Source organism: Amblyraja radiata, chromosome 13 (genome assembly GCF_010909765.2).
Source record: "Amblyraja radiata isolate CabotCenter1 chromosome 13, sAmbRad1.1.pri, whole genome shotgun sequence".
Classification (NCBI taxonomy): Eukaryota; Metazoa; Chordata; class Chondrichthyes; order Rajiformes; family Rajidae; genus Amblyraja; species Amblyraja radiata.
This window is the reverse complement of record NC_045968.1, coordinates 23423225-23450987: the sequence shown is the minus strand read 5'-3', so window position 1 is coordinate 23450987 and position 27763 is coordinate 23423225. Positions and strand designations below refer to the sequence as shown.

Here is a 27763-nt window from a genome sequence, read left to right as displayed (position 1 = left end):
AACATGATCATGTTTAAAAGGATAAAGAAGGGATAGAGAAGTATGAATATATCTTGAATAAGATATCTATTAGATTTACACCATTACAATGTGGATAAATGTGAGGTTATCCACTTTGGTGGCAAGAACAGGACTGCAGATTATTATCTGAATGGTATTAGATTAGGGAAAGGGGAGGTGCAACGAGACCTGGGTGTGCTTGTTCATCAGTCACTGAAAGTAAGCATGCAGGTACAGCAGGCAGTGAAGAAAGCTGATGGCATGTTGACCCTCATTGCGAGAGGATTTGAGTTTAGGAGCAAAGAGGTCCTACTGCAGTTGTACAGGGCTCTGGTGAGACCGCACCTGGAGAATTGTATGCAATTTTGGTCGCCTAATTTGAGGAAGGACATTATTGCTATTGAGGGAGTGCAGCGTAGGTTCACCAGGATAATTCCCGGGATGGCGGGACTGACATATGATGAAAGAATGGGTCGACTGGGCTTGTATTCACTGGAATTTAGACGGATGAGAGGGGATCTTATAGAAACATATAAAATTCTGATAGGATTGGACAGGCTAGATGCCGGAAAAATGTTCCTGATGTTGGGGGAGTCCAGAACCAGGGGTCACAGTTTAAGAATAAGTAGTAGGCCATTTAGGACTGAGCTGAGGAAAAACGTTTTCACCCAGAGAGTTGTGAATCTGTGGAATTCTCTGCCACAGAAGGCAGTGGAGGCCAATTCATTGGATGTTTTCAAGAGGGAGTTAGATTTAGCTCCTGGGGCTAAATGAATCAAAGGATATGGGGAGAAAGCAGGAATGGGGTACTGATTTTAGATGATCAGCCATGATAATATTGAATGGCGGTGCTGGATTGAAGGGCCGAATAGCTTACTCCTGCACCTATTTTTCTATGTTTTCTAATCAGGACGGTGTGAATATTGTTTGCATATCTAAATTCCATCCACAAGTCCAACCTCCACAGTTTTGGGGACAGAGCCTTCTCCAGGGCAGCTCCCAGGCTCTGGAACTCCCTCCCCCAACTGATCCGCAATTCCGTGACCCTCACCATCTTCCAGTCCCGCCTCAAGACCCATTTCTTCACCTCTGCCTATCCTTAGCCCCACGTCCCCCTCCCTTTTCATCTGTGCTTGAATTGCCTCATATTGTGTTTTGAATTGAATTCTGTCTTTAATTTGTGGACTAGTCATGTCTCTACTATTTATTTCATTCCGCTTACATGTTTTTCCTCTACTTGCTAAATTTTTGTAAGGTGTCCTTGGGACTCTTGAAAGGCGCCCATAAATAAAATGTATTATTATTATTATTATCTTAGCCATTCATACAAGAGATTATTGTGCCATTTGGCAGGGTTAGCCACATCTAATCAATCTGACACGCAAGCAAGAATACCATGACCAGATTTTAATCAGACTTTGATTAAGCCTTCAAGCTACCTATCAGCTATAGAAATAGATATTTTGAAGAAAGACAAAATTGTATATTACATAATGGAACTATGATAGTTAAGGATTTCAGTTTTGCAAACTCTCTATGGGAGAAGGCCTTATCCCAGGAACCCATGTGTTAATGGATTAACATATGATGAGTGTTTGAAGGCACTGGCCCTGTACTCGCTGGAGTTTAGAAAGATGAGGGCGGACCTCATTGAAACTTACCAAATAGTGAAAGGCCTGGATATAGAGGACGTGGAGAGGATTTTTCCATTAGTGGGAGTGTTTAGGAGCAGAGGCCAAAAAAAGCAGAATAAAAAGACGTGCCTTTAGAAAGGAGTTGAGGAGGATTTTCTTTAGTCAGAGGGTGATGAATCTGTGGAATTCATTGCCACAGACGGCTGTGGAGGTCAAGTCAATGGATATTTTTAAGGCAGAGGTTGACAGATTCTTGATTAGTAAAGGGCCTGTCCCACTTACGTGTCCTTGGCACGCAAATTACGTGACCTCGTGGTCGAGTTGAACCGCGATGGTCGGGCGCGATTTCATGCGTAAGCACAGCCGTCTGGAGCGCGTGACGTCATTTGAAGATGGACACAAAGCTGGAGTAACTCAGCGGGACCGGCAGCATCTCTGGAGAGAAGCAATGGGTGATGTTTCGTGTTGAGACTCTTCTTCAGTCTGAAAAGAAGGGTCTTGACCCGAAACGTCACCCATTGCTTCTCTCCAGAGATGCTGCCGGTCCCGCTGAGTTACTGCTGCATTTTGTGCCTATCTTCAATTTTCTTGGCACCACTCTGGGAGTAGAAGTGGGGGCGGATCCGGATCCGCAATGGCTGTGAGCCCCAGGCCGAGTTCGACGATCGGTTGCCTGCTTCCGCTACTGTTGGAGGTGAGACGTTGCGTCGCGCCAGGGTCTTGGGCCTGTCCCACTTTGGCCGTCAGTTCCGCGACAGGCCGTTAGCGCGCGAAGATTTTGTTCGCTACAAAAATTTCGGAGACCCCCGTGATGTCGCGCACACTACATACCCCTCCGCTCTTCTCAGTGGGACTGGCCCCACGCGGCCATACAATGCCCGTGCGCCTCAATGCGACCACGAACTTATAAACGTATCAGAAGTACAAACTGTGAAGTTTCCCTCAGTAGAAAAGGCATTTATTTCTTGTTTACATGCCCCTTGTTTGCATGTCCCTGAGATATTCGCACATCTAGCAAGTAAGACGTAGAATTATTTCATCCTACAGTTCAGTGCTTAAAAAAATTGCGTAGAGTTTGTTAAGATTAAGAAGCATATGTGTCATAAACATAACACATCTGATCACAGCATTAATAAGCTCAATGTTTTTGGCATACATTTTATCAAAACGTAATTGTGCACTAATAGCAACAGTTTAAAATGTACAGTTGATTGATTGATTGATTATACCTTTAATAATCCTATACAGGAAATTACAGTGCCACGACAGATTCAAGACAGACATAACACCACACATTTCCTCAAATGGCTTCCATACTTAACAAGTTAAAATACAAGTTAAAATACAATTAATTAAAAAAAAGTGCAGTTATTTATGCGCATTATATAACCTTATAGCAGCTGGTAAACAGGACTTCCTATGTCTCTCAGTTTTGCACATTGGTGCAATCAGCCTCTGACTGAAGATGCTGCTCTTGATCACCTTCAGGGCATGGAGTGGGTGAGTGGGGTTGGTCATTATTGAACCCAGTTTGTTCAGAGTTCTGGCCTCTGCCACCTGCTGGACCGTTCGTTGCTCAGCCCCGACCACTGAGCCGGCCTTCCTGATTAGCTTGTCCAGTCTGTTTTTGTCCGCTATGCGGGCGCCATCTCCCCAACAGGCCACAGCAAAAAACAGAGCACTGGCCACCACTGAATGGTAGACACTGCACAGTAGGGGTTGGCAGAAGTTAAATGACCTCAGCCTCCTTAAAAAATACAGTCGGCTTTGTCCCTTCCTGTACACCTCCTCCATATGACACTTCCAGTTCAGCTCACTGTCAAGCTGCACCCCAAGGTATCTGTGATTAGCGACCACCTCCACCTCAGTGCCCTTAATGGTGATTGGTGTTGCTTGAGTCCTCCTCCTCCCCCTCCTGAAGTCCACAACTATCTCCTTGGTCTTTTTGATGTTAAGATGGAGGTTATTGTGTGCACTCCACTCCACAAAGTTACTTATTATGTCTCTATACTCCTCCTCATTGCCCCCTTTAATGAGGCCGACAACAGCTGTGTCATCCGAAAACTTCTGCAAAAAGCAATGCCTCTTGGAGTCCAAGTTCACAGCACTCAGTTATAGCGGACAATCGGCAAGAACAGGCACCAAATCCCCCCTTATGGTCGGTTATAATGAGGGTTTATTGTATTCCCACTTATTGCAGATTCGAGATAGTACTTTGAGATTAAGATACAGAACAAAACATTGTGACTCAATGGGTCAGGCAGCATGAAAAGGTGATTTTTCAGGTCGGAATCCTTCTTCAGACTCCCGACCCGAAATGGCACTTATCCACATTCTCCAGAGATGCTGCCTGAGCTGTTGAATTACTCCAGCACTTTGCGTCCTTTGGTGTAAACCAGCATCTGCTGCTCCTTGTTTCTACATTCTAAAACATTTCCCACGGTGTTTAGAAATGTACCTTAATCCCCAGAGAGCATCTACAGTTGCAAATTATCAATTTCTCACACTGTGCCAAGTATAATTCTTGAATGGCTGCACCAAATTGGTCATGATTTGACCCAAATAATGAGCAGCTTTGTACAGTAACTGAGGAACATGATTAAAAATAGCCAAATATCATTTAAACATGGACATTTGAAGAGATTATTGTCCCCCTATGTATCTGTACCAGATTCAAATTTACTGCAACTAAGTTATACTCCAGTTTACATGTTTCTTCACCTAAAAATCATGCTGCACATGAACTTGTAGGACAATTAATTTGTGTGAACACATAAGATAATAAAACTTGTAGTAATACTCTTTACCGAACACGGAGCTTATTTATTCGGTTTGCAATTTGTTCAATCATATGCATTAGCTTTATGGATACAAATTTTAGACCGCAAAGTTAAAATAAAGCAAAATGCAGAAATGTATCAAAGTGGACAATCTCGATTTAAATTTTCTTGCGCTCATTAATTTTAATGAAATGTACATGTAGGCCTATTTTTACTTTCAGTTTAATATTTAGTTCAAGTAGAAAGGGAGAACGTGCAAACTCTGCATGGTCAGCACCCATGGTCAGGATCGAACCCAGGATCCTGGCACTTAAATTTGTGTAAATGATTAATCTTGAACCACATGTTTATTAGCTGTAAGCCTCTCAAAGTTCCCAACATTTACTCTATTTGGTAACAAGATTGTTAATTTTAATTAGCTGTCAATTTGCTAGGCAGTTGAAATTACACAGGATGCTTTGGAAGTAGTCCCTGCACAGAATTAGACCATAAACGTATTTGAAGAGATATTACATTTTCTTTTCGGAAGTGTACAGCTAATATGACTCCATGGCCAAGATTTGAATCCAGTTCAAATAGACAAGGAATTCAGATATTTGAACTTTCTCAACAGAAAACCCCCCCCCAAATTTAACGAAGTGAGTATAAGTATGCACACAGATAAATCTAATGTTTCTTTAATGTGCGTGCCTGTAAGCTTTTGTGTCCTCAGTGTAGGCATGTATAGAATGAAGGCAATTTCATAACTAAACATCTGGGTATTTGATTACCAGTCCTGCATGATTCTTATGGTGATATGGATCAAAGTACAGGACTAATAAGGACACATGAGGTTTATTTTAAGCCTCCAAGAATGGCTAGCTGCCCATTCCCTTTAAAACTGGCATATCACTGATGGGCTCCTCGCATATCAAGCAATTTGGATGCTTTGAATTTTTGGTGTACAAAATAACGGACCTGAACTTCACATGTGGAAAAGCAGAAGTGCCACAGTGAGGTGGAGGAAAGCTCGTCTTCATCTGTTGGGGCATTGAATGGAAGAGGCAGGATGTCACGTTGCAGCTGGATAAAACTTTAGCTAGACTACATCTTGAGTAGTGTGTGCAGTGCAGGTCTCCACACTAGAGTAAGGATGTATAGGTTTTGGAGAGGGTGCAGAAGATGGTGCCTGGATTGGAGAATATTATTTATAAAAGGAGCTTCGACAAATTTGGAGTGTTGTTTCTGGAGTGTTGGAGGCTGAAGGAATACCTGATGGAAGTAATGTATATAGAATTATGACAGGCATGTGTAGGGTGGATTCCCAAAGTCTTTATCCTGGGGAGGAGCTGTCAAATACAGGAGAGAGAGCATAGGTTTGACGTGAGGGGGGAAAGATTACAGCAGATTTATGAGGCAAAATATTTACACATAGAGTGATAGGTGCCTGGAATGAGTTGCCAAGGTAGGTGGTGGACACAGATATGATCATGATGTTTAAGAGTCGTTTAGACAGACATAGGGTCTTACGGTTCATGTGTGAGCAGATGAGGTTAGTTAGATTTACAGCATTGTCGGTACAAACAAGATGGCTAAAGAGTTGGTACCTGTGCTATGTTCTTCTATTTCTATGTTAAAATACCACTGAATTCCAGATATCCATTTTCTTGATGATGAAATTTAGAAGTTTAGTTTAGAAATACAGCATACAGGCCATTTAGCCCTCCGAGTCCACACTGCACTTGCACTACTGAATAAGCCTTACTTCACTTACTTCAAAACACAATATGGATGCCCAATACAAAAAGGCAGCATTTACATTTTCTGACAAAATGTCCCAGACCTGAATCATTATCTGTTTCTCGTTCCACAGAGGCTTCTTAATCTGATGAGAGTTTCCAACAAATTTCTGTTTTGGTTACCAATGTTATCATCAATTGCAGCGCGATCTTGATCTGTTGGACAGGTGGGCTGAGGAAGGATTATTAAAGTTTAATACAAATAAATGTGAGATCTTGCATTTTGGGAAGTCAAACAAGGGCAGGACCTTTACAGTGAATGGCAGAGCTCTGGTGAGTGTTGTGTAGAGCAGAGGGATCTAGGAGTACAGGTACATTGTTCCTTGAGAGTGGTATCACAAGTAGATAGGTTGGTCAAGAAGACTTTTGGCACATTGGCCTTCATCAGTCAGAGTGTAGATGTTGACAGGCTATGTCACAAATTTACAAGACATTGGCGAGGCCACAATTGGAGTATTGTGTTCAGTTTTGGTCACCCTGTTATAGAAAATATGTTGCTAAACTGGAAAGGGAACAGAGAAGAGCAACGAAGATGTTGCCATGATCTGAGCTATAGGGAGAGGTTGAGCAGGCTGCAACTTTATTCTTTATAAAGGTGTATAAGATCACGAGGGGACTAGATGGGGTAGACACACAAAATATTTTACTCAGAGTAGGGGAATTAAGAGCCAGATAATATAGTATTAAGGTTACGGGGGGAATATTTAATAGGAACCTAAGAGGCAACTTATTATACAAAGGGTGGTAGGTGTATGGAACGAGCTGCCAGAGGAGGCAGTTGAGGCAGGTATATCACAATGTTTAAAAGACATTTGGACAGATACATAAATAAGATAGGTTTAGAAGAATATGGGCCAAACGCAGGCAGGTGGGACTAGTGCAGGTAGGACATATTGGTTGGCGTGGGCAAGTTGGACCAAAGGGTCTGTTTCCACACTGTATGATTTTATGACTCTATTTAAGATTTCTAGCATTTCCTTTTTTTTTGATTTGGCAGATTTGTTTTGACTTTCATCAGCCATATCAAATTCTTGGCCCAGTTTATTTTTCTCCATTAAGTTTGTCCACAACCATCGGCCAATTTAGATCCAATTGTTGAGAATAATTTAAAAATAATAGTGTCCTAACTTGGGATGCAGAACTCAACCTCATAAGTGTATTGGATCAATGTACCAGTTTTATGTTTCCATTTCCATCACCAATATGATGTTAACTTAGTGTCAGTTTACATTATTCATAACATGCAACAGAAACAGAAGCAGGTATGAGCTCTGCAAACTTGCTCTGCTTATCATTAAAGGCAGATCTTCAACATGAGTACAACTTACCCTTTCTATATCATTCTAACAGATAGCATCTATCAATTTCTGTCTTGTATATATTTGCTAAACATCTATATTACTTTGGTAGATAGAAAAAGCTGGAGTAACTCAGCGGGACAGGCATCATCTTTGGGGAGAAGGAATGGGTGATGTTTCAGGTGGAGACCCTTCTTCAGACTGAAGAAGGATCTCAACCCAAAATGTCACCCATTCCTTCTCTCCAGAGATGCTGCCTGTCCCGCTGAGTTACTCCAGCTTTTTGTGTCTATCCAGTTTAAACCAGCATCTGCAGTTCCTTCCTATACATATATATTGTTGTTGAGGAGCATAAAGATTTCTGACTCTCTGAATGTTGAAAAAATGCCACGTCATTTAGTTTAAATGGCTGACCCATTATTCTGAGAGTTTAACTATTAGGTCTATATATAAGGGCCTTGATTGCTATTGTCCTATTTGCATCATTTATGAGCTGTACAAATTAAGAACGATTTAAAGCTAAAATGTAGAGATAAAAGATCAGTAATTAATGATGCTACCGCAGAGGGAAAGAAAAAAGTGAACTGGCATGGTAAAAGCAATTCTCACATCAAATAACAATGTCAATAAGGTCAAACAGCTAGATTGTTATCACTACGTTAAAAAGAATTGCATATGTAGTCACAATACTGGTTGTTATGTGAACATGAGAAATGAGCCATGTTGTTGAAGCTCACCTTCCCAATGTATTAACCTTGCATGGACAATTTTGATTGTGTTAGACACAAAGTGCTGGAGTAACTCAATGGGTCAGGCAGCATCTCTGGAGAAAAAGGATGGGCGACGTTTCGGGTCGGACCCCTTCTTCAGACTGAAACATTTTATTGTGTTGCATTTTATGGATATGTAGTACTTAATCGTTTAACATTTTAAATGATGCACTCAGACTCAACACCCATTTGATATTATACTGTATTTGCAGTGCAATCCCAGTGGCATCATTGACCTTGGCTGCGATGCCGTGCTGTGGTATCAGTTCAAGCAGGTTTTCTGTACCATTGCAGCTTGTGAAAGTAGCATAGAGCACAGAATGAAGATTACTAATTGGGCTGAGTTCATTGTAGTTTCTGTCACAGATTTAAAATTCCTACTTCTTTCCAGTAATCGCAGATGCAGATCTAAAGGGCCAAAGATAACATGATAATAAAGTTCCTTTAAATAACACAAAATATCCTCACACGAGTAACATTATAATTATGTTTCAACAATTCTTCGTTTCTGTCAGAGAAAGCTTGATGTTTTGGGGTGACTATGGGTAAGTGTGCAGAAAACATCTAATGGGAAGGCAGAGACAGCAACATATGTTACATCCAGTTTTGGAACAGAATACAATCTGGTATAACTGTCGATGTTAGCCTTGTGCCTTATAAAATATTGGAGTGGGCAGTTCTTAATGATGTGTTCCATTGTTTGACTTTCATTGCTACAGTCACAACTGTTCTGATTTGAGTGCCTATTAGCCCAAAGATTATCACACCTTTCTTCTTTGGTTTATATCCGGTTCTGCAGACTGCAGATGCATTGGATTTAAAGATTAGCCCAGATACTGTTTCCAGAGGGTCAGTAATGAGATACTAGTTTGTATTATTTCATTGACACCTATGTTGTTCCACACTCTCAAATTGCTGAAGTCTTGGATTATGTGGATGAAAAGGCACACATGGTACCTGTGTAGGATATAATGGCAGGGAAGGTATGGTATGATTGTATAAATCATTTGTTAAGCCACTGATGGAATGCTTTGTGCAGTTCTGGTGAATCACCACTGGAGAAGGTGCGGAGGAGATTTGTCAGGATGTTGGAATTGAGCATTTGAGGAGAGACTAGAAATCTAGGTTTGTTTTCCTTGTTGAGAAGGTTGTGCGAGGAGAGTTTATCATGATTTATAATATTATGAAGGACATAACTAGGATATATTGTAAAATAAAGTTTCCTATTAGCAGAGGTGTGTACAATCAGGCAACATAGGTTGAAGGCAAGGGGTAGAACATTTAGAAAGGATGTGTGGAAGAATTTTTAGATCTCAACAATAATGGAATCTGGAATGCACTCCCTAAGAATATGGTGAAGGCAAATACTCTCATAACATCTAAGTATTTATTGAGCACTTGAAACTCCACGTCGTAGAAGACAATGGACTGAACGCTAAAAAATTGAATTAGTATAGATGGGTACTTGATTATCAGTGTGGAAACAGTGGGCCAAAGGGCCCGTTTCAATGCTGTATGACTTTAAATCTATGAATTGGAAGAATGGAATATTTCTGAGCCAATTCAGCCCACTATGATCTCAGACAAATCCTTCCTTCTGGTGTTTGTGAGAATATTTCCATCACAACTGAGTTCAATTCCATTGATATGAATAATGCAGAAAGTTGCAGCTCAACTGCAGATGTGAGAGTATTAGAGAACCAGCAGAAGCTATATATCAAACTGAATTAGCAGAGAAAAGGGCTGACTTTACCTCACTCATAGTTTTAATGTTCCTTTTTGCTGAACAGTCTGGTTTCTATTGCTTGGCTCCACTGCATCTTGCCCAATCTATCCAACACTTGGGAAACTTTGCACATAAATTAAATCATTTCTCTTTATCTGGCTTGCATATGAAATTAAACTGAAGTCTTTGGTTTCTCAAAATATTGTCTAAATTATTGAAGAAAAACGTTATTCCTTTGTTGTAATTTCACTGTGATATCCAGCTGAATAAGACAGCTCAATATTTAAAAAAACGTTTTGTGTTTAAATCAACTATCAGCATGGATGAAGGGGTTTTTGGGTGCAAGGGTTGGGGGTGAGTATGCTGCAAAGAAACTCATCTTCATCGGATATCATTCAAAGTCAAGCATGATTGTACATCTGGTGGGTTCTTTCTGTGGATCAAGATGGCTGAAGAGGTAGATCCTGGAGCCACAGACTTGGTAAGTCCTACAGGTGGATGCCTGTGTGTGGCATCTTTTAATATGGGGAAATAGCTACCACACGGTCCTTGACAGTCAGACCCAGGTCCAATTACATGGACTCCATAACACTTGCGAGACTCTCCCAGCTGTAGACTTATTCAGCCTTCTCAGCTATTGTGGTGCTCCACTTCATGGTTAGCTACCATCCTCTACCCATTTCACCATTGAGGTCCTCTTCTTGCATGATGATTTGTCAGGAAGCTCCTTCTGGATCTGCCTGCTATGAGTGACCCTGCCAGGACTACAGCTCCAGATGGTTTATTCTTAGGATCTTTAGGCACACAGAAACTTCTTCACCACAACAAGATGATGATCCTCAGAGAAGCGGAAAGAAACCAAAGCATGAGGACACCATTGATTGAATAAGGGTTGTGTCTGTGGTCAGTAACGTTTTTTAGAGCTGTTATACAAGTTGTGCTTACCAGAGGGAATTCCACTCAGAGGTTTATGCATAATTGCGCGGAAACAATGAAGAAAGCAAGAGCAGGTTTTGGATGAAAATACTGCATTATAATTTCAATTTTGTGCCAGCACATTGCCAGTGGATTTGAGTCAAATGTTATATTGCGGCAAGAAAAAAAATTGAAATATCAATATAAAAATGTGATCCACTATCCTTTGAATGAATTTGGAGGTTTTAAAGCAATTTCCTCAAAATGTTAAGGAAATGTATGATATGATTATGGGTCTAGAGCAGTGGTTCCCAACGTGGGGCGTACGCCCCACAGGGGGGCAATTTGATTTTTAAGGGGGGCAATTGAGCGCGACTGAGGAGGTCTGGGTCCAAATTTTCGATTTTAATTTTTTTGGATTTTCCACCAGGTAAACATATGTAGTTTATGTTTCAGATGTTATTTTGAGTAAATAATTTTTTTTGGGTAAAAAAAAAGGGGGGGGGGGGGGCATCAGGATTTTAGAGGTGATTAGGTGGGGCATGGCCAAAAAAAGGTTGGGAACCACTGGTCTAGAGGCAGTGGATGGAAGAATGCAAGGTTGAAGGTTGGCATCCAAAATAGGTGAGATACTCTATTGGGCATTTACAAAGAAGATTATTCCCTGTGGCATTTTCATCACCATCTTGAATTGCCATCATACCTGCAAACTGGTGAAGCAAATTACAGGTGCCAGAATTGATGTCTGACCCTTTGAGGTGTGTATCTAGTCCAATCAATTCTATCTTTTATTTGTGGTGGTTTTGATGGTGATGTTCTGTTGATCCCAAATCATGACCTGCAGACACTGATTGGCAACATTTTCGGAGATTTGGCTAATAAGCAATTCTCATTATTAACATTGAAATATTTGCTCTGGTTCTGGTATCTCTCACTGGCTAAAGGTGGTCTTAAGGGCAGGGTATGGACATCATTGGCAAGAGTAGGACATTTTGACATAATCCTAAACCTCCTCAAATACTGGGGCAGTGGGGGGGCACTTCAGATAGAAGTTATGAAACAATGAAAATATACTAGTTTTAATTGTTATGATTTTTTTTTTAAATATCACTAATTTTAGTAGCTGCACTGCAGTCTGTCTTTGGATGCTATTAGTTACATTGCTGTGTAATTTTACAATCTTGGCTGCATGTGTAGATCCGCGTTCAGTCTGTGTGTGAACGTTGCAGCCTTTTATCAAAATATCTTGAAGGGAGGAATAATGAGTGACAGTGCCAGGCAGTGGTGAGCCAATGTGGAATTAGCAGCTGGCCCAAAGCTGGATATTATTAGTCTGAAATGTTTTCCGTTCTGGCAGAAAAGGGTTGTTCAATTTCCATGTGCAAGTAATGGGGAGTTCTGAGATTGTATTTCCTAAATGCTGGTTGCTGCGTACTGATCAAATTGCTTTGCTCAGGAAGTGAAGGGTAATGTGAAATCTCCACAAGCAGCTTTCTAAATGTTGAAACAAAGAACTGCAGATGCTGGATTATACCAAACACTGACACGTATTGTAACTCGACGGCTCAGGCAGCATCTCTGGAGAAAAAGGATTCAAATGTACTGCATGAATAATTTCTGCGTGTACGAAGATCAGAGTGTTAGCCCAGGGACTTGGTGAGCTTGTTCAGTAGCCAAGTCAGCTCTAAATGCTAGTCCTGAGTTCTGATGCTGTGAGTTCTCATGTGGGAATGGAGTAACAACACTTCAGTTAGTTTCCTCGGGGGACGGAAAAAGTCAACACCGGGTTTCCTGATTGGGAAAGAGAATGAATCATCTTGGAAAGCACACATAAAAGATATTTGGAAAGGTACATGGATAGTAAAGGCTTCGAGGAATACGGACCAAATGCAGGCAAATGGAATTAGTTTTGATGTGGCATATTGGTCGGCATAGACAAATTGGGCCAAAGGACCAGTTTCCGTGCTGTATGACTAAGACTTGTAAGAATACTTGGATCGCAGATTAGGCTTGATTTTATTGTGCGGTAGGAAATAGATTGAGCCACTAAACAAGGAGTTGGAGTAGAGTGTTGTTGACTTGACTTAAGATGTTGTTGATGTGTCATTTTAATACGGCACCAGCATATACAGACGTATCTTTATTGGCATTATCAATGCATGTTGTAGAACATGCTCTTGTTAGTGCAGAGGTGAACTCTAAATTTCCCCAAATTTCTTCTCTGTTTCACCAAAGTCGGTATAACAGATGCCAATTAACAAGGTATACCCATCATAAGAGGGAAAATGAAATTAGAGGGTGTGTCCACATGAATAAAGAGTTAAACCAATAACCAGCTCAGGGAAGGTCTGGAATTTAGAACGATCTTGACCCGAAACGCCACCCATTCTTTCTCTCCAGAGATGCTGCCTGTCCCGCTGAGTTACCAACATTTTGTGTCTATCACCAGCTCAGGAAGGTCAGGCTGGCAGAAAATGGTCCACTTTTGTCTGTAAACTGATACATACTTGTTGGGGACCCAAGCTACACTACAGGGAGAAGAATTAAATAATTCACCAGTTAAGAATAGCAACTAAGGATCAGAAATAGTTCACTTTAATTCATCACTTAATAGGTTTTCATTCCAAAAGGTCCATCTTGGGAAATAAAATGGTGAAGAAAGAATTACATTTCAATCCACACTGCAGTTCCCATAAACTCAACGCTATAAAGTCAGTAATTGTGAAGTATAATTCCAGTTTTGATAAAGGAAATGCAATGTCTGGTTTGCAAAGTCCTACTGAAAACAATAAGAATATGACTATTTAATAACCTAGAAATTCGAATGTCCTCAGAAAGGATGGGAATTCAGAGGGCAATGCAGCAGGGTATTAATGACAATTTCAGTTGTATCTTCAAGTTCCTTGGCCTTGAGTGTAATTCAATGGCACACATCCTGATTTCAAAATATATGTCGTGATCTTGTTCAGGGATAGAGCTTGCAGATAGCCACAGGTCTGATTAGGCTGTGCTGTGTATCAGGTGGGTGGGTGAATGAAGTGAAAGGCACATGAGGCATGTGATTTACCATCAGAGTGGTTGAGGGTAAAGGTGGGGGGTTGCTCAGTGAGGTTCTGCATTGTGCTATGGCCATGGGAAGTAGAAATGAGTCTCTCTCTAACCCGAGAGGTTTGGGAGAGAGATTATGTCAGGGGAACAGATTGAAGATGCTGTAAATGGTACTGGGGAGGGGCAGGGATTTTGAAAAGCGTTGTCTGAGGAAGGGGAAGTTCTGGGTCAGTGATCGGGTGGGTCGATGCAAAGAATGGGGATAGTTCAAAGCATGGACGAAAAGGAAGGAATGTATCCCATTGGAATCCCAGTCCAGCAAAGACTGGAGAAATACCACGCTGGCCCAAATATGCCTGAGAGCGAGTACTTGGGCAACGCTGTCCATGTTCCCTGCGGTGATCTGAAGGGTGTGTTACTGGAATCATCATCATCCATTATCCTGACATATGAGTTGGTCCTGCATTGAAGACCCACCTTCTATTGCTGAGTGATATGAAATGACCTGGAAATGATTCCTATCAGTAAAAAAAATAGTGGGGTTTTTATCATGTATTTCTGCAAAATATATTGTCACAACAATTGAATTTTGAAGCAAATGCGCTTTGGTAGTTCATCAGAATGGAAAGTTACTAAATAGGCCCAAAGTGAAACAATTATGAGACAAATCATAATCCGCAACAATGCTTGCTGCCTGGAGGATGAATACGATCAGAATAAGCAGGAGTAGAATTCTGTGTAGGAAGGGACTGCAGATGCTGGTCTACACTGAAGATAGACAGAAAATTCTGGAGTAACTCAGCCGGTCAGGCAGCATCTCTGGAGAGAAGGAATGGGTGACATTTCAGATCGAGACCCTTCTTCAGACTGCGAGTCAGGGGAGAGGGTGACATAGAGATATGGAAGGGTAAGGTGTGAAAACGAGAGATCAAAAGGGGCGATAATTAAGGAAAGTGTAGAATGGATCATTGTTAGCTGAGGGGAAGGTGACAACGAACCATACAATCAATAACATTTTATCAGGAGGACAGTGAAACTAGTCAGAGAACTAGGATGGGTTGGAAGCTTCCATGTAGAATTGTAGTAATGAATAAACTCATTTGTGAAATGGAGTTTATCATGGTTGAGAAATATCCGCGTTAGTTTATTGCCTCGTATTCCACAAGAGGACTGTACCCAGCTGAAAGAACTATTGTAAAAAGGCACATCTACCATGAGTGACTTTCCATCTGATACCAAGTGTTGAAACTGCACATTTTTTGTTTGTTGGACTTTTGCTGAAAGTTTGCTTTAAAGATTACTGTGTTAAACTGATACCAATTAGTTTTTTTCCAACTAGTCCCTCTGTTGTAATGGAATCAGCTTTATCAGGCTGATGTTATGAGTTTCAGATAAGTCCATGAATGTCCAAGTACAGTAAATATTTTTAGAAGCTGTGAGTGTTATGGCATTTTTTATGTGAGAAGAAGCAGAATATATGGGTTCTAACATTCTCAATTTGACGACAATTTTTGTCCATTTTATTCCAAATGTATTTTAGTAAATAGTAAGCCAGTAAAATTCAGTGTTCTGCAAAAAATATTTAAAATTCCAAGTTAACATGAAATTCCCAAAATAAAAATTGGCCTTGTTAAAAAATGTTTGATTATCATTGCTTGTCAAAGATTATTACACCTGTCCACTCCCTTTCTTACTCTGAGCAAAGAGGTTGATTAAATGCTAAGAGCATTTGACTCCCCCATGTCTACATTGAGGCAGATATATTACAGTTTACTCCATAATTAAATAACTTACAGGCTTACTTTTTTTTAAATGAAATGCCATCAAAATAAAAATCCCAGGGAAACTGGCAAAAGTTGACAATCTGTTTATGCTCAGTTGCGCAATATTGCCTGATTGTTGTAACATGTAAACACATTTATATTTATTATAGCTCCTCAGTACTGTAGTACAACTATTCCATCAGTGACATATATGGGATTTTGATTACTTGATAGTCATTAAACTGCAATGGAAACTGAAAATTCCTCCTTTTTATTCCCTTTCAGATACATTTTCAAACTGGTGAAAAAAATTGTTGATACTTCATCATAAAATCTTCTTTGGTTTCTTTTTCAGTTATTTTGAAGCCCTTCTATGTACTTAAAAAAATTATTCATAAATTTTTTTTTTAAACAAATATTGTAATGTTGACTTTTGGTATTTACATAGCACTATAGTCATGTAGAGACCTGATTTTAACCTTTAAGTGGCTTCAGAGATGGAAGAAAACAATCTAAATCACAAAAGGTACACAAAATTGCTGGAGGAACTCAGCGGGTGCAGCAGCATCTATGGAGCGAAGGAAATAGGCGACGTTTCGGGCCGAAACCCTTCTTCAGACTGATGGGGGGTGGGGAAAGAAAGAAGGAAAAAGGGAGGAGGAGGAGCCCGAGGGCGGGCGGATGGGAGGGTGGGAGGAGACAGCTAGAGGGTGAAGGAAGGGGAGGGGACAGCACAGGCTAGCCAAATTGGGGGAATTCAATGTTGATACCATAAGGGCGCAAGGACCCCAGACGGAATATGAGGTGCTGTTCCTCCAATTTCCGCTGTTGCTCACTCTGGCAATGGAGGAGACCCAGGACAGAGAGGTCGGATTGGGAATGGGAGGGGGAGTTGAAGTGCTGAGCCACCGGGAGGTCAGGTAGGTTAAGGCGGACTGAGCGGAGGTGTTCGGCGAAACGGTCGCCCAACCTACGCTTGGTCTCACCGATGTAAATTAGCTGACATCTAGAGCAGCGGATGCAGTAGATGAGGTTGGAGGAGATACAGGTGAACCTTTGTCGCACCTGGAACGACTGCTTGGGACCTTGAATGGAGTCGAGGGGGGAGGTGAAGGGACAGGTGTTGCATTTCTTGCGGTTGCAACGGAAAGTGCCCGGGGAGGGGGTGGTGCGGGAGGGAAGGGAAGAATTGACGAGGGAGTTGCGGAGGGAGCGGTCTTTGCGGAAGGCAGACATGGGGGGAGATGGGAAGATGTGGCGAGTGGTGGGGTCACGTTGGAGGTGGCGGAAATGGCGGAGGATTATGTGTTGTATTTGCCGGCTGGTGGGGTGAAAGGTGAGGACCAGAGGGACTCTGTATCTCCTCCAACCTCATCTACTGCATCCGCTGCTCTAGATGTCAGCTAATTTACATCGGTGAGACCAAGCGTAGGTTGGGCGACCGTTTCGCCGAACACCTCCGCTCAGTCCGCCTTAACCTACCTGACCTCCCGGTGGCTCAGCACTTCAACTCCCCCTCCCATTCCCAATCCGACCTCTCTGTCCTGGGTCTCCTCCATTGCCAGAGTGAGCAACAGCGGAAATTGGAGGAACAGCACCTCATATTCCGTCTGGGGTCCTTGCGCCCTTATGGTATCAACATTGAATTCCCCCAATTTGGCTAGCCTGTGATGTCCCCTCCCCTTCCTTCACCCTCTAGCTGTCTCCTCCCACCCTCCCATCCGCCCGCCCTCGGGCTCCTCCTCCTCCCTTTTTCCTTCTTTCTTTCCCCACCCCCCATCAGTCTGAAGAAGGGTTTCGGCCCGAAACGTCGCCTATTTCCTTCGCTCCATAGATGCTGCTGCACCCGCTGAGTTCCTCCAGCAATTTTGTGTACCTTCGATAATTCCAGCATCTGCAGTTCCCTTTTGAACAATCTAAATCACAAGACAGCTTTTCAATTTCCCGCTGAACCCTAAGAAGAGCAAATTAGCAACAACATGGACATGCCATTCCTTCCATACCCCACACAACCCAATCTCAAAAACCACCATACCTTCCTCTGTTAAATTGCCTAGTTAACGCCATCCTGGGAACACTTGAGTTTGATTTGGGGCACTTGAGTCTGAAGAAGGGTTCCTACTCGGAACATTACCTATCAATGTTCTACAGGGATGCTGCTTGACCCTCTAAATTACTCCAGCTCTTGGATTTAACAATTGGTGGGAAAAAGCAAATTGCTGATTTATGACGCTGATCTACAATTCTGATGAAGCGGTATATTTCCTCTCCATCAGGAGGAAGATAATGTTTTTTGAAAGTTGAACCCATTACCCTTTTAAAAATAACCAAATTTAAAAATCTTCTAATGGAAATGCCCATGAAATATTCAGGCGTTTCATCTCCAATTGCCATATTCCATATGATAATTCTTTGTGTGGCTTCACAATTAGTTGATTGTTTATGAGATGCCTGCCATGCACATGAATACATTGGTCTAAATGAGACTACACATAAAGGAATGCTGAATCAAATGTTCTGTGTAGTGTGACACTTACTGAAAATAGAGAGAGCAGTGGGAGTGAGGAATTTCCTTATTTCCATGAATATTTAGTTAAAGCTCAACACCACTCTTGTTGAATAATGAGTCTAGTCAGAAATAATATTTAAAATGTCAAGAAGTCAATGTATTAGAAATTACTTTGATCTGATTGGTGGACGGCACCCTTTAGACCTTTCAGAAACTCAATTAAATAAAATAACTTCGAAGTTATTTTAACATTTTGATGTTTTCAAAAGTCCATTAAGTACTTGCACATAATCCGAATTTATGGGGTGATTTGTTAAATTTTGACTATTCTTGTCTGGTTTATCCTCTCGAAGCAAAATCACAGGGCACAGTTGATCTGGAGATTTCAATTGCACGCAGCTTTTTTATTGATATGCATTGAAGATGATTTTTCCCCAGAGTGAAGTATAAGGTGCATTATATCACTCTGAAAATTCTATGAAATATAAGGTGCATTATATAGGTATGTTGCAAAGCCTACCTGAAGCGTCTTTGAAAATCTGCCGCTACGGGTGTGCGCGATTTTGGCGCCGTTTAGAGGGGGCGGGTTTAAAACGCGATTTTCTCTAGGCTGTTCAAATCGAAGATGTTCAGCCTAGTTAATTATTAACGAAAAATCGCTGGAAGATCCCGTCGCAAAAGCTATTATTAGGTTTAAAGGCCTTGAATAATAGTTATAGTAGTTTAAAAATCAATCTCTAAACCCGCGACTGCCAGCAACCGCAGGGTCTCATAAAGCAGACAACTGAAGGAAGGTTGTATAATTTTACATTAAAAAGGGCTTCTAAAGATCCCTTTATACAAAGTTTACTATTGCGAGTAGCTCATTTTGGCCCCATTATATCGCGCCGTATTTTTCTGGGCATTTGAGGCACAAATCTACCGCAATGTGAACGTTCTAAACCAGCGCGTTCCACGGGGACCCACTGGAAAGCTGATTTAAATGGGCATTTATTTACAGCAATTGAACACTGAATTCCTTCCATTTGGCCTATAAATTAATGTAAATGAGATTTAAAAATCATGTTTTATTGTGAATTATTTGTGAATATTATTTGGACATTTAGGCTATTTAAAAATGTTAATCATTTATTAAGAAATGGATAGATGTTTAGATCTAGTAATTGAAGTCTGAAATTAGCTACAATTAGGTAACTAACTAATTATATGCTTTAATTTCAGGTCATCCAAGTAAGATTATTTTATATTTGTTTCAGAATGCTTCAATCTATGATAACTGAAAATTTCATTCAGTTCTCTTAATTTTTAAGAAAGTTATGGGCTTTTGACTGTTCACGATCACAACTTTTTTGTTATGTCCATAGAAAATCAATAGGGAACAAGATGCTCATTTCCGAGTATGAAAATGGCCATAACTTTTTAAATACTTGAGATATGAAAGTGAATTAGGTGTCAAATTAAACTTATTTTTATGCTTTATCTGATGGGATAAATTACAGACTTGATTTTTAAAATCTCAAAATTTTGTAACATTGCTACATTATATCACTCTGAAAATTCTGTCAAAATCTTCAGTGCAAACGTGACCACTGGAAATATCCGAAGGTGCTTCATATCCAATAACTTACATTGGAAATTAGTGCAAACTTTGTAGGAATAAAATCTGTGCCATTGAAGGTGGAAATACCCACTTCCAGTGCATGAGTGTGAACCCTATATGGGGACTGCACATATTCTCTTCAGGCTAGGATTTCATCTAGTTTATCTATTGAAAAATACAAAGGTTTAAACTTAGTTGATGTGATGTATTAATGTTGATTGAGAGAAGAATATAGTTTGGGCCAGTTCTGTGCTTTTTAGGTAGTCCAATTGGGATATTTAAAGTCAGAATTGGCAAAGAAAACAGATTGTGACAGTGGTTAAATAATCTCATACAAAAAATAAAACTTCTGTTCTTGCACTGGTATTTGCTGGCATAAAATTTGTATCTGCAATCTTCTCAATGAAAAGGGGACAGTAACTGATCAACAACACATTTAACAGAAATTGCTAATCTATAGGGTGATTTCACGAAAGGTCACTGGAGCGTAGATCCGCACCCACGTGACCGCAAAATTTAACTGGGGGACAAGCGTCACTTCCGGTACATGTTAGTGAATGGGAAAACACGCACTTTCACACCCGTTAAAAACATCGAAACCGGCCAGTTTTTGAGCTGCAATTTACTGTGCCAGTCGGGGTGACCGTGAGGCACAGCTACCTAAATTTACAGTCCAAAAGAAAGATAGAAACTAAGGTAAATTCAAGAGGGAGCTGAAGGTGCAAAAACAACGTAACAACATTTGCCGTGGAGATTTAAAGATCGAAAATTATCGCGTTTGCTCGCTGCATTTCATCAAAAGTAAGGCATTATTGACTTTTTATCTTTATTCATTTGTTATATGAAAAGTTTTAAAAGTGAAAAATCCGTCGGTAAAATTGCAAAATCGCCCATGGTTCTCAGGTGGGTTTTAACATGCAAAATGAAAATGCTTCTGAAGCTCCATTTACCATATAAATAATCGTTCAAAGTTCAGCATCAACTTGCAGAGCTACAGACGCTTGAGCTGCGACCAAATCTGCTTTAATACTCTGTTCTTGTTGCACGTGCATGGCGTTCTTGTGCACATTGTTTATCCTGCTCACAGTGGGTGCCCAATCAGGATTGTTGACATCATTCCATGCTGCAGGCTTGTCTGTTATTAGATGATAAATAAATAAGTAGTTTGGGTGATTGTGCAAGCTTTAAACAAGAAACATTGAGAAATATATTTTGGCAAATAATAAAATGTCCTGATTTTGTCCAACAAACAGCTGACAATTATCCCATTCCTTAGCTTGCATCTGAGTAAAATTTATTTCAAAACGCATTGATAGTTTACGATTATTTAAATGGTAAATGGAGCTTCAGAAGCGTTTTCATTTTGCATGTCAAAACCCACCTGAGAACCATGGGCGAGTTTGCAATTTTACGGACGGATTTTTCACTATTAAAACTTTTCATATAACAAATGAATAAAGATAAAAAGTCAATAATGCCTTACTTTTGATGAAATGCAGCGAGCAAACGCGATAATTCCCGATATTTTCGATCTTTAAATCTCCACGGCAAATGTCCGCTAAGCACTTCCGCTGTTTTTGCACCTTCAGCTCCCTCTTGAATTTACCTTAGTTTCTATCTTTCTTTTGGACTGTAAATTTAGGTAGCTGTGCCTCACGGTCACCCCGACTGGCACAGTTAATTGCAGCTCAAAAACGGGCCGTTTTCGATGTTTTCAACGGGTGTGAAAGTGCGTGTTTTCCCATTCACTAACATGTACCGGAAGTGACGCTTGTACCCCAGTTAAATTTTGCGGTCACGTGGGTGCGGATCTACGCTCCAGTGACCTTTAGTGAAATCATCCTATTGCCTTGATGTTGGTGCAATGGACAGATCCATTGAAGGTTTTTGTCACCAGTGTGTATAAAATCCATGAGGGGAATAGATAGTGTGAATGGATAGAGTATTTTACCCTGAGTAGGGGAGTCAAGAACAAGAGGACATAGGTTTAATCTGCGAGGGGAAAGTTTTAATAAGAGACTGAGGGGCAACTGTTTCACTCGGCGATTTGTGGTTAGATGGATCGAGCTGCCAGATGAGGTTGTTAAGAAAGGTTATATAACAGATATAAACTACACGGACTGGCATATGGATTGGGAAGGTTTAGAGGAATATTGGCCAAACATTGTCAAATGCAATTGGCTTTGAAGGGATGTTTTGTAAATTGCTCATTTCTAACCCAGTCTAGTTTCAGTAAAAACACTGAACCAAGCACTTGAAACAACTTATCTTTATTTGACCAAAAGCGTGTTACAGCTCAACTACTGTACCTATCCCACCGTGGATTCGATCCTCGTGTCTGCCTGTTCAAGCCCTCTAGGCCTCACTCAGACAGAGACACACCAGAAGTTCACGCAGTCCAAAGCGTTCTCCCAGAAGATCGATGCTGAGCCTCGTGGTAGCGGACTTTTATATGTCCCAGGACCTCGAGGGGCCGAACCACACGTGGGTGGTCTCTAAATAACCCAATTACAGATATTGATTAACCCCATACATAATAGGCATTCCCCGAACCCAATGATACAACAGCTCAATACATTGTATTCAAAACGGACTGCGAGAGGAAACCAACTTAGAAACATTTACCCTGATCTACAGGAAACCCAGACAAGGCTCAACACATCATCCAATCAACACTCGGCAAAGTCAAACTCTGCAACATTATTTACAATTATTTACAAGGTGTATGTCTGATTTGCAGTCATCCAATCCATTCTATGCATTTTGCACCTAATTGACAGTGCTGGCAGATATTCCCATTCTTTGCTTGCAAATTGTATCTAAGCTCCAGACACTCTGGCACCTCTCTGCAGCTTGTCCCAGCTCTGCAGAAAACTCCAAATGGATTTTACTCCATTTTGAAGTCCTAGCTGCTCCAATTTAGCCAGGGTTAACAGTTTCAGGTTGGTATCCTGACTGAAGCTCTAGTTGATAATTAGATTTTCCACAACAGTGCCTATATCATAATTCTCTTCACTAAAGTCGTTGCAGAAGATCAATACTGCAATGTTATTACATCACTCTTTACTTTTCAAAAACTTGGCCTAACTGAAAGGATAAATATTTCCTCTTCTGACATGATATGAGATTATTCAGAAAAAGGGCCTTGACCTGAAACATCACCTGTTGCTTTTTTCCAGTGATGCTGTCTGACCTGCTGAGTTACTCCAGCTTTTTGTGTCTATCTATGAGATTACAAATATGTTCCTGAAGCAAACTGCTTAAAATGATGTCAAATTCAAGATGGATTTGCTGGTTTGTGACGGAATGAGATTACAAATATGTTCCTGAAGCAAACTGCTTAAAATGATGTCAAATTCAAGATGGATTTGCTGGTTTGTGACGGAATGAAAAAAACATCCCTTCACAGTGGCCTTTGTAGTCACAGAAGGACATAGCATGCAAACAGGCCATTTGGCCCATTGAGTCCATGCTGGCCAGGACATTCGATTCGCTGTACAAATGTTCTTTATGCTGCATTATGAGGTGTACTTGTGTATTGCTGATGCTATGATTGTTCCTCTACATCAGTGTTCATTTGTGATCAATGCATGATCTCTCTGTTGGAATCAAAAGGCATTGCACAGTTTTGCATTCATAAAATATGTCATCTGTGTCGCCGCTCCTGAGGCTGGACCATAGCTATAGGGACAAAGGGCAACTGAGATGAGGAACAGTTGTGGGATTGTGAGAGAACAGGGTCCTACTGCATGTGACAAAGAAAGATAATTTGACTATTTGATGGGTCAGGAGAAGAGGGAAGCAAACTGGAGAGCAGGGAAAGTTGGAGAATCTTAGGATTGAAGTCAGTTTAAATTCTCCCAGGTCGACAGGAGAGGTAAGATTATTGTTTTGGGAATGCCCAATAACAGGTACCACCAGGAAAGTATGGTAATGTACCCCAGCAATGCCTCCTGTTCTTAAAATCATGTTGGGATCGTAAGATGGTTCAAAACTATAAGTACCTGGCTTCACTTCATGATTGTCCCGATTTGACCTGGAAATTGGCTGCAAACTGAAATCCAGAACCCAATTGTCAGAAGCCAATTATGAGAAGTCACTTCAATTGAAGAGTGCTGTTGCTTAGGTTCTGATGCACTGATGCACTTCCTTCTCTTCATTCCAAATAGCGGACATACCTCTGTCCAATAATCTGCCTATCAAATCACCCCCTCGCCCGTGTTCACCTAATACCAGCCATGCTCTGTCCTGCCCATTCTCCCTCCCAGATTTCTATCTGGCCTCCTACATTCGGTCCGACCCGAAACGTTGTCTGTCTTTGTTCTCCAGGGATGCTGCCTGCCTGCTGAGTTACTCCAGCATTTTGTGTCTATCTTTGGTATAAACCAGCATCTGCAGTTTCTTGTTATTACATAGTGGACATACTTTTAGTTTTAAATTATGCATGTGTGTGAGCATGTGTGTTTCTCACTATAGACTTTCCCTGCGGGTCGAGAAAACCAAATGGCCAGCAGCAGTTAGCTTTGTTTATGATGGCACTCAACCACCAACACATCTGGTTCAAAAAGAAAATACGTTTGGAGGTGGTGTTACAGCTAATGAGGCTGCAAGGAACCGTATATTGTTGTCACCCTTCCAGACTCGGAATTGCCACTCATGCCATTGTAGAAAGTTGCCATTAAATTGGCAATTTGACGTGGAAAACATGGAATCAGAAACTGAACACTTGAATAAACTATTTACATTTGGATAGTATGTTTCATCATCTGTGAACATTTTCTCCACCCTCTCCGGAGACTAAGAATAGCAGGTCTCCCTACTGTTCACCTAACGACCTTCTACAGGGGCACCATCGAGAGTATACTGACCTACGGCATCACTTCCTGGTTTGGGAGCTGCAAGGCTTATGAACAAAACCAACTTAACAGGATAGTGAAGACAGCCAGCAGGATCATTGGTGCCCCACTCCCTTTCCTGTTGGAGATCTATCAGAAGCGCAGCATCCGCAGAGCCATCTCCATTATTAAGGACCCCTATCACCCAAGGACCATATCTTCTCCATTCTGCCATCTGAGAAGAGGCACAGGAGCATCAGCTGCAGAACCAGCAGGATGCTACACAGCTTCTTCCCACAGGCAATAAGACCCCTCCCCATACACCATACACCAACACATCTAACCTCGCCCATACTTTGACAGCTAGGCACCTGTGAAAACAAAGCCACTGTTCAGTCTGTATGTCTGTTTTTATTTCAATTTTTAGGCCTGTTTTAGATATGGTAATTTTAATTTTAAAGCTGTATGTATTTATTCTGTTTTTATTAACTGCACTGATGGGAACTGATTGAGAAACAATTTTTCGTTTCTTCTGTGTATGTAAGTACTCAGTTAAAATGACATTAAAGTAAATACTGAATACTGAATACTGAATTTCAATGTATGTCTTACCCACAAAGTACTCTTGATGTAAAGTAAGTGTTGTAAATACAAACATGTTGGGCAATTTGTGCAGAGAAAGCTCCCACAAATAGTAATGGGATCATCATGGACTGATATAAATAGCTCATTGTGGCTCTGCTAACACTTAGTGTAGCAATTGTTAATTCCAGTCTTTACCCTGGTTAACATTTTTTCTTCAACGATTCGTACAATTTTCTCCATAAGTTACGGATATCAGAATTGAGCTCCTTTACCTCAACACAACAACTCACTTCATAGGAAGGTCTGAAGAAGGGTCTCGACCCGAAATGTCGCCTATTTCCTTCGCTCCATAGATGCTGCCTCACCCGCTGAGTTTCCCCAGCATTTTAGTCTATCTTCACTTAGAAGGTAGACAAATTGAAGACACTTAGAAGGTAGACATAGAAAAATGGTTACTTTTCACAATATGATCTTTTTCCAGTCATCTTAAATCCACTATAGATCACTACCTTCATCTCTTGACTCATATACTGACAAAGACATGGACAACATGGATATGTGATGTTTCGGGTTGACAACCTTCTTCAAATTGAATTAAGGGTGTGAGAAGAAAGTTGGAAAAGAGGCAGAACACATCGTGGAAGGTAATAGGTCAATATAAGCAAGAGTGTTTTTTGAAATGGTTGCAGATTGTGAAAGCCAAAGTGACGGAAGTAGCAGGTGGTGTGGTGGGGGGGGGGGGGGGGGGGGAGAGGTGGAGGGGAGAAGTAGGTGGAAGTCCAGGTGGGGCCCGTGGGAGGGAAGAGGCAGTGGGGAGGGTTGAAGAGAAGCTAGTGTGGGGGAGAAGGGGGGAGGGGGCTCTATGCTTTTACACGCTATCTACTCTTCTTTGAAGATCAATGTTGTAAACATGAGCCAGTCATTGTGTGATTTAAACACGTCTTTAATGAGCACTTAGCAGCACTTAGGACAACAGGTTATCAATACATCCTGGCAGCTCGAACTGACGTGCCGAGAATGGGGCGTTAGTATAAGTGTTATGGAGGGGTGGAGTTAGTGGTGCTGGCTTGTGTGTGATTGGCTCACATGCACCATCAATCTACAAATGTGGAAGATGTTACATGTACGAGGAACAACAGACTGGGCCAGCATACCTCAGAGCTCCCTGGCTTTAGCTTGGATTCATCAGATGCGTGAACCCTGGGCTGCAGAAGGTGGGTAGGCCTGCCTGCCACGATCATGAAATACACATGCACAATGGCAGTGCCTGTGCTCCTTGACCTGAAAAATATCTGTGTCAGCTAAACATTAGAGCTTCGGTGTCTGGGATTCAACTTAAACTGAAATATCGCATGTACTCAAATTCTGGGACTGAATAGCAACAGGATGAATCTGTTGTTTGCAGTGGTTTCTTCAAATTGGCAGGACAATTTGTTGCTTTGCTCTTCACCAATGCCAGCCCCTTTGGGACAATACTTATGCTGCTCCTCCATTCTGTGTACAGAATGTTTTTCAGTGAGGTTCAGGGGACCATTTACCAACTCTGAAATTTCTTGGAATTAGTTGTATTTCTGTGGCAAGATAATCCCATGCCAAACATCTGACATGATTTAATAATTGCCTCAGCAACTCATTACCCATAAACAGTGGGGGGGGGGGGGGGGGGGGGTGAAATCTCACAAAAACGTAACAAATAATTAAAAAAAGTCTAAATTGCATGGGTGTGGAGAGGATGTTTCCAGCAATGGACAAGTCTAGGACCAGAGGCAACATTCTCAGAATAAAAGGATGTACCTTCAGAATGAGATGAGGAGTGGCTGCCTCGCCAACAGTCTGTCCTTTCTTCTTTTTTTGTTATTTTTAGTATGTGTAAAAAATATGTTTTAGTGTTCCTTGGTTTGTTTTATGTGGGGGGGGGGGGGGGGGGGGGGGATGTTTGGGGGAAACTTTTTTTCAATCTCTTACCTCGACGGAGATGCAATTTTTTTCCGTATCGTATCTCCGTCCCCACTGCGGCCTAACATCGTGGAGTTGGCGGCCGTTCCTGGAGACTGTCCCGGCGCTCCAAGCCCCGGCAGTCTGCGGGACTTTAACGTTGCGTAGCTTGCGATCCCTTTGCTGGGAAAACCCGTGGTCTCCTGTAAGAAGAGGCCGATTCGGGAGCTCCATGCCATGGAGAGAGTTTCGATCACCCTGACGGGGGCTTCGATCATCGGCTGTGGGGGCTTTGATTGCCCCGACTGTAGGTGGTTTGACTTCCCTCGACCACGGGAGAACAAAGAGGATGAAGATTGAACTTTATTGCCTTCCATCGCAGTGAGGAATGTGGAATCCACTGTGGTGGATTTTTATGTTGACTTTTATGTGGTTGTGTGTCTTGTTGCTTTTCACTTAGTATGGCTGTATGGTAACTCAAATTTCACTGGTCTCCGTGACAATAAACTGGCCTTGAAACCTTGAAACTATTCATTCCCAGGATTTGAGTACATGCTATATTTCAGTTTAAGTCGAATCCCAGACAC

At 41.4% G+C, this 27763-nt stretch overlaps 1 protein-coding gene and 1 long non-coding RNA gene across 8 annotated transcripts in view; both read left to right on the top strand.

Annotated features, from left to right (window-relative positions):
- Window positions 1-27763, top strand: part of LOC116979703 (rho guanine nucleotide exchange factor 4-like) — a 361797-nt gene that overhangs the window by 132486 nt on the left and 201548 nt on the right. The gene's annotated exons all lie outside the window — the stretch shown is intronic.
- Window positions 7106-12550, top strand: LOC116979705. Its single transcript, XR_004413765.1, has 3 exons — window positions 7106-7231; window positions 12036-12038; window positions 12540-12550. It is a non-coding gene; the product is annotated as an uncharacterized LOC116979705 (long non-coding RNA).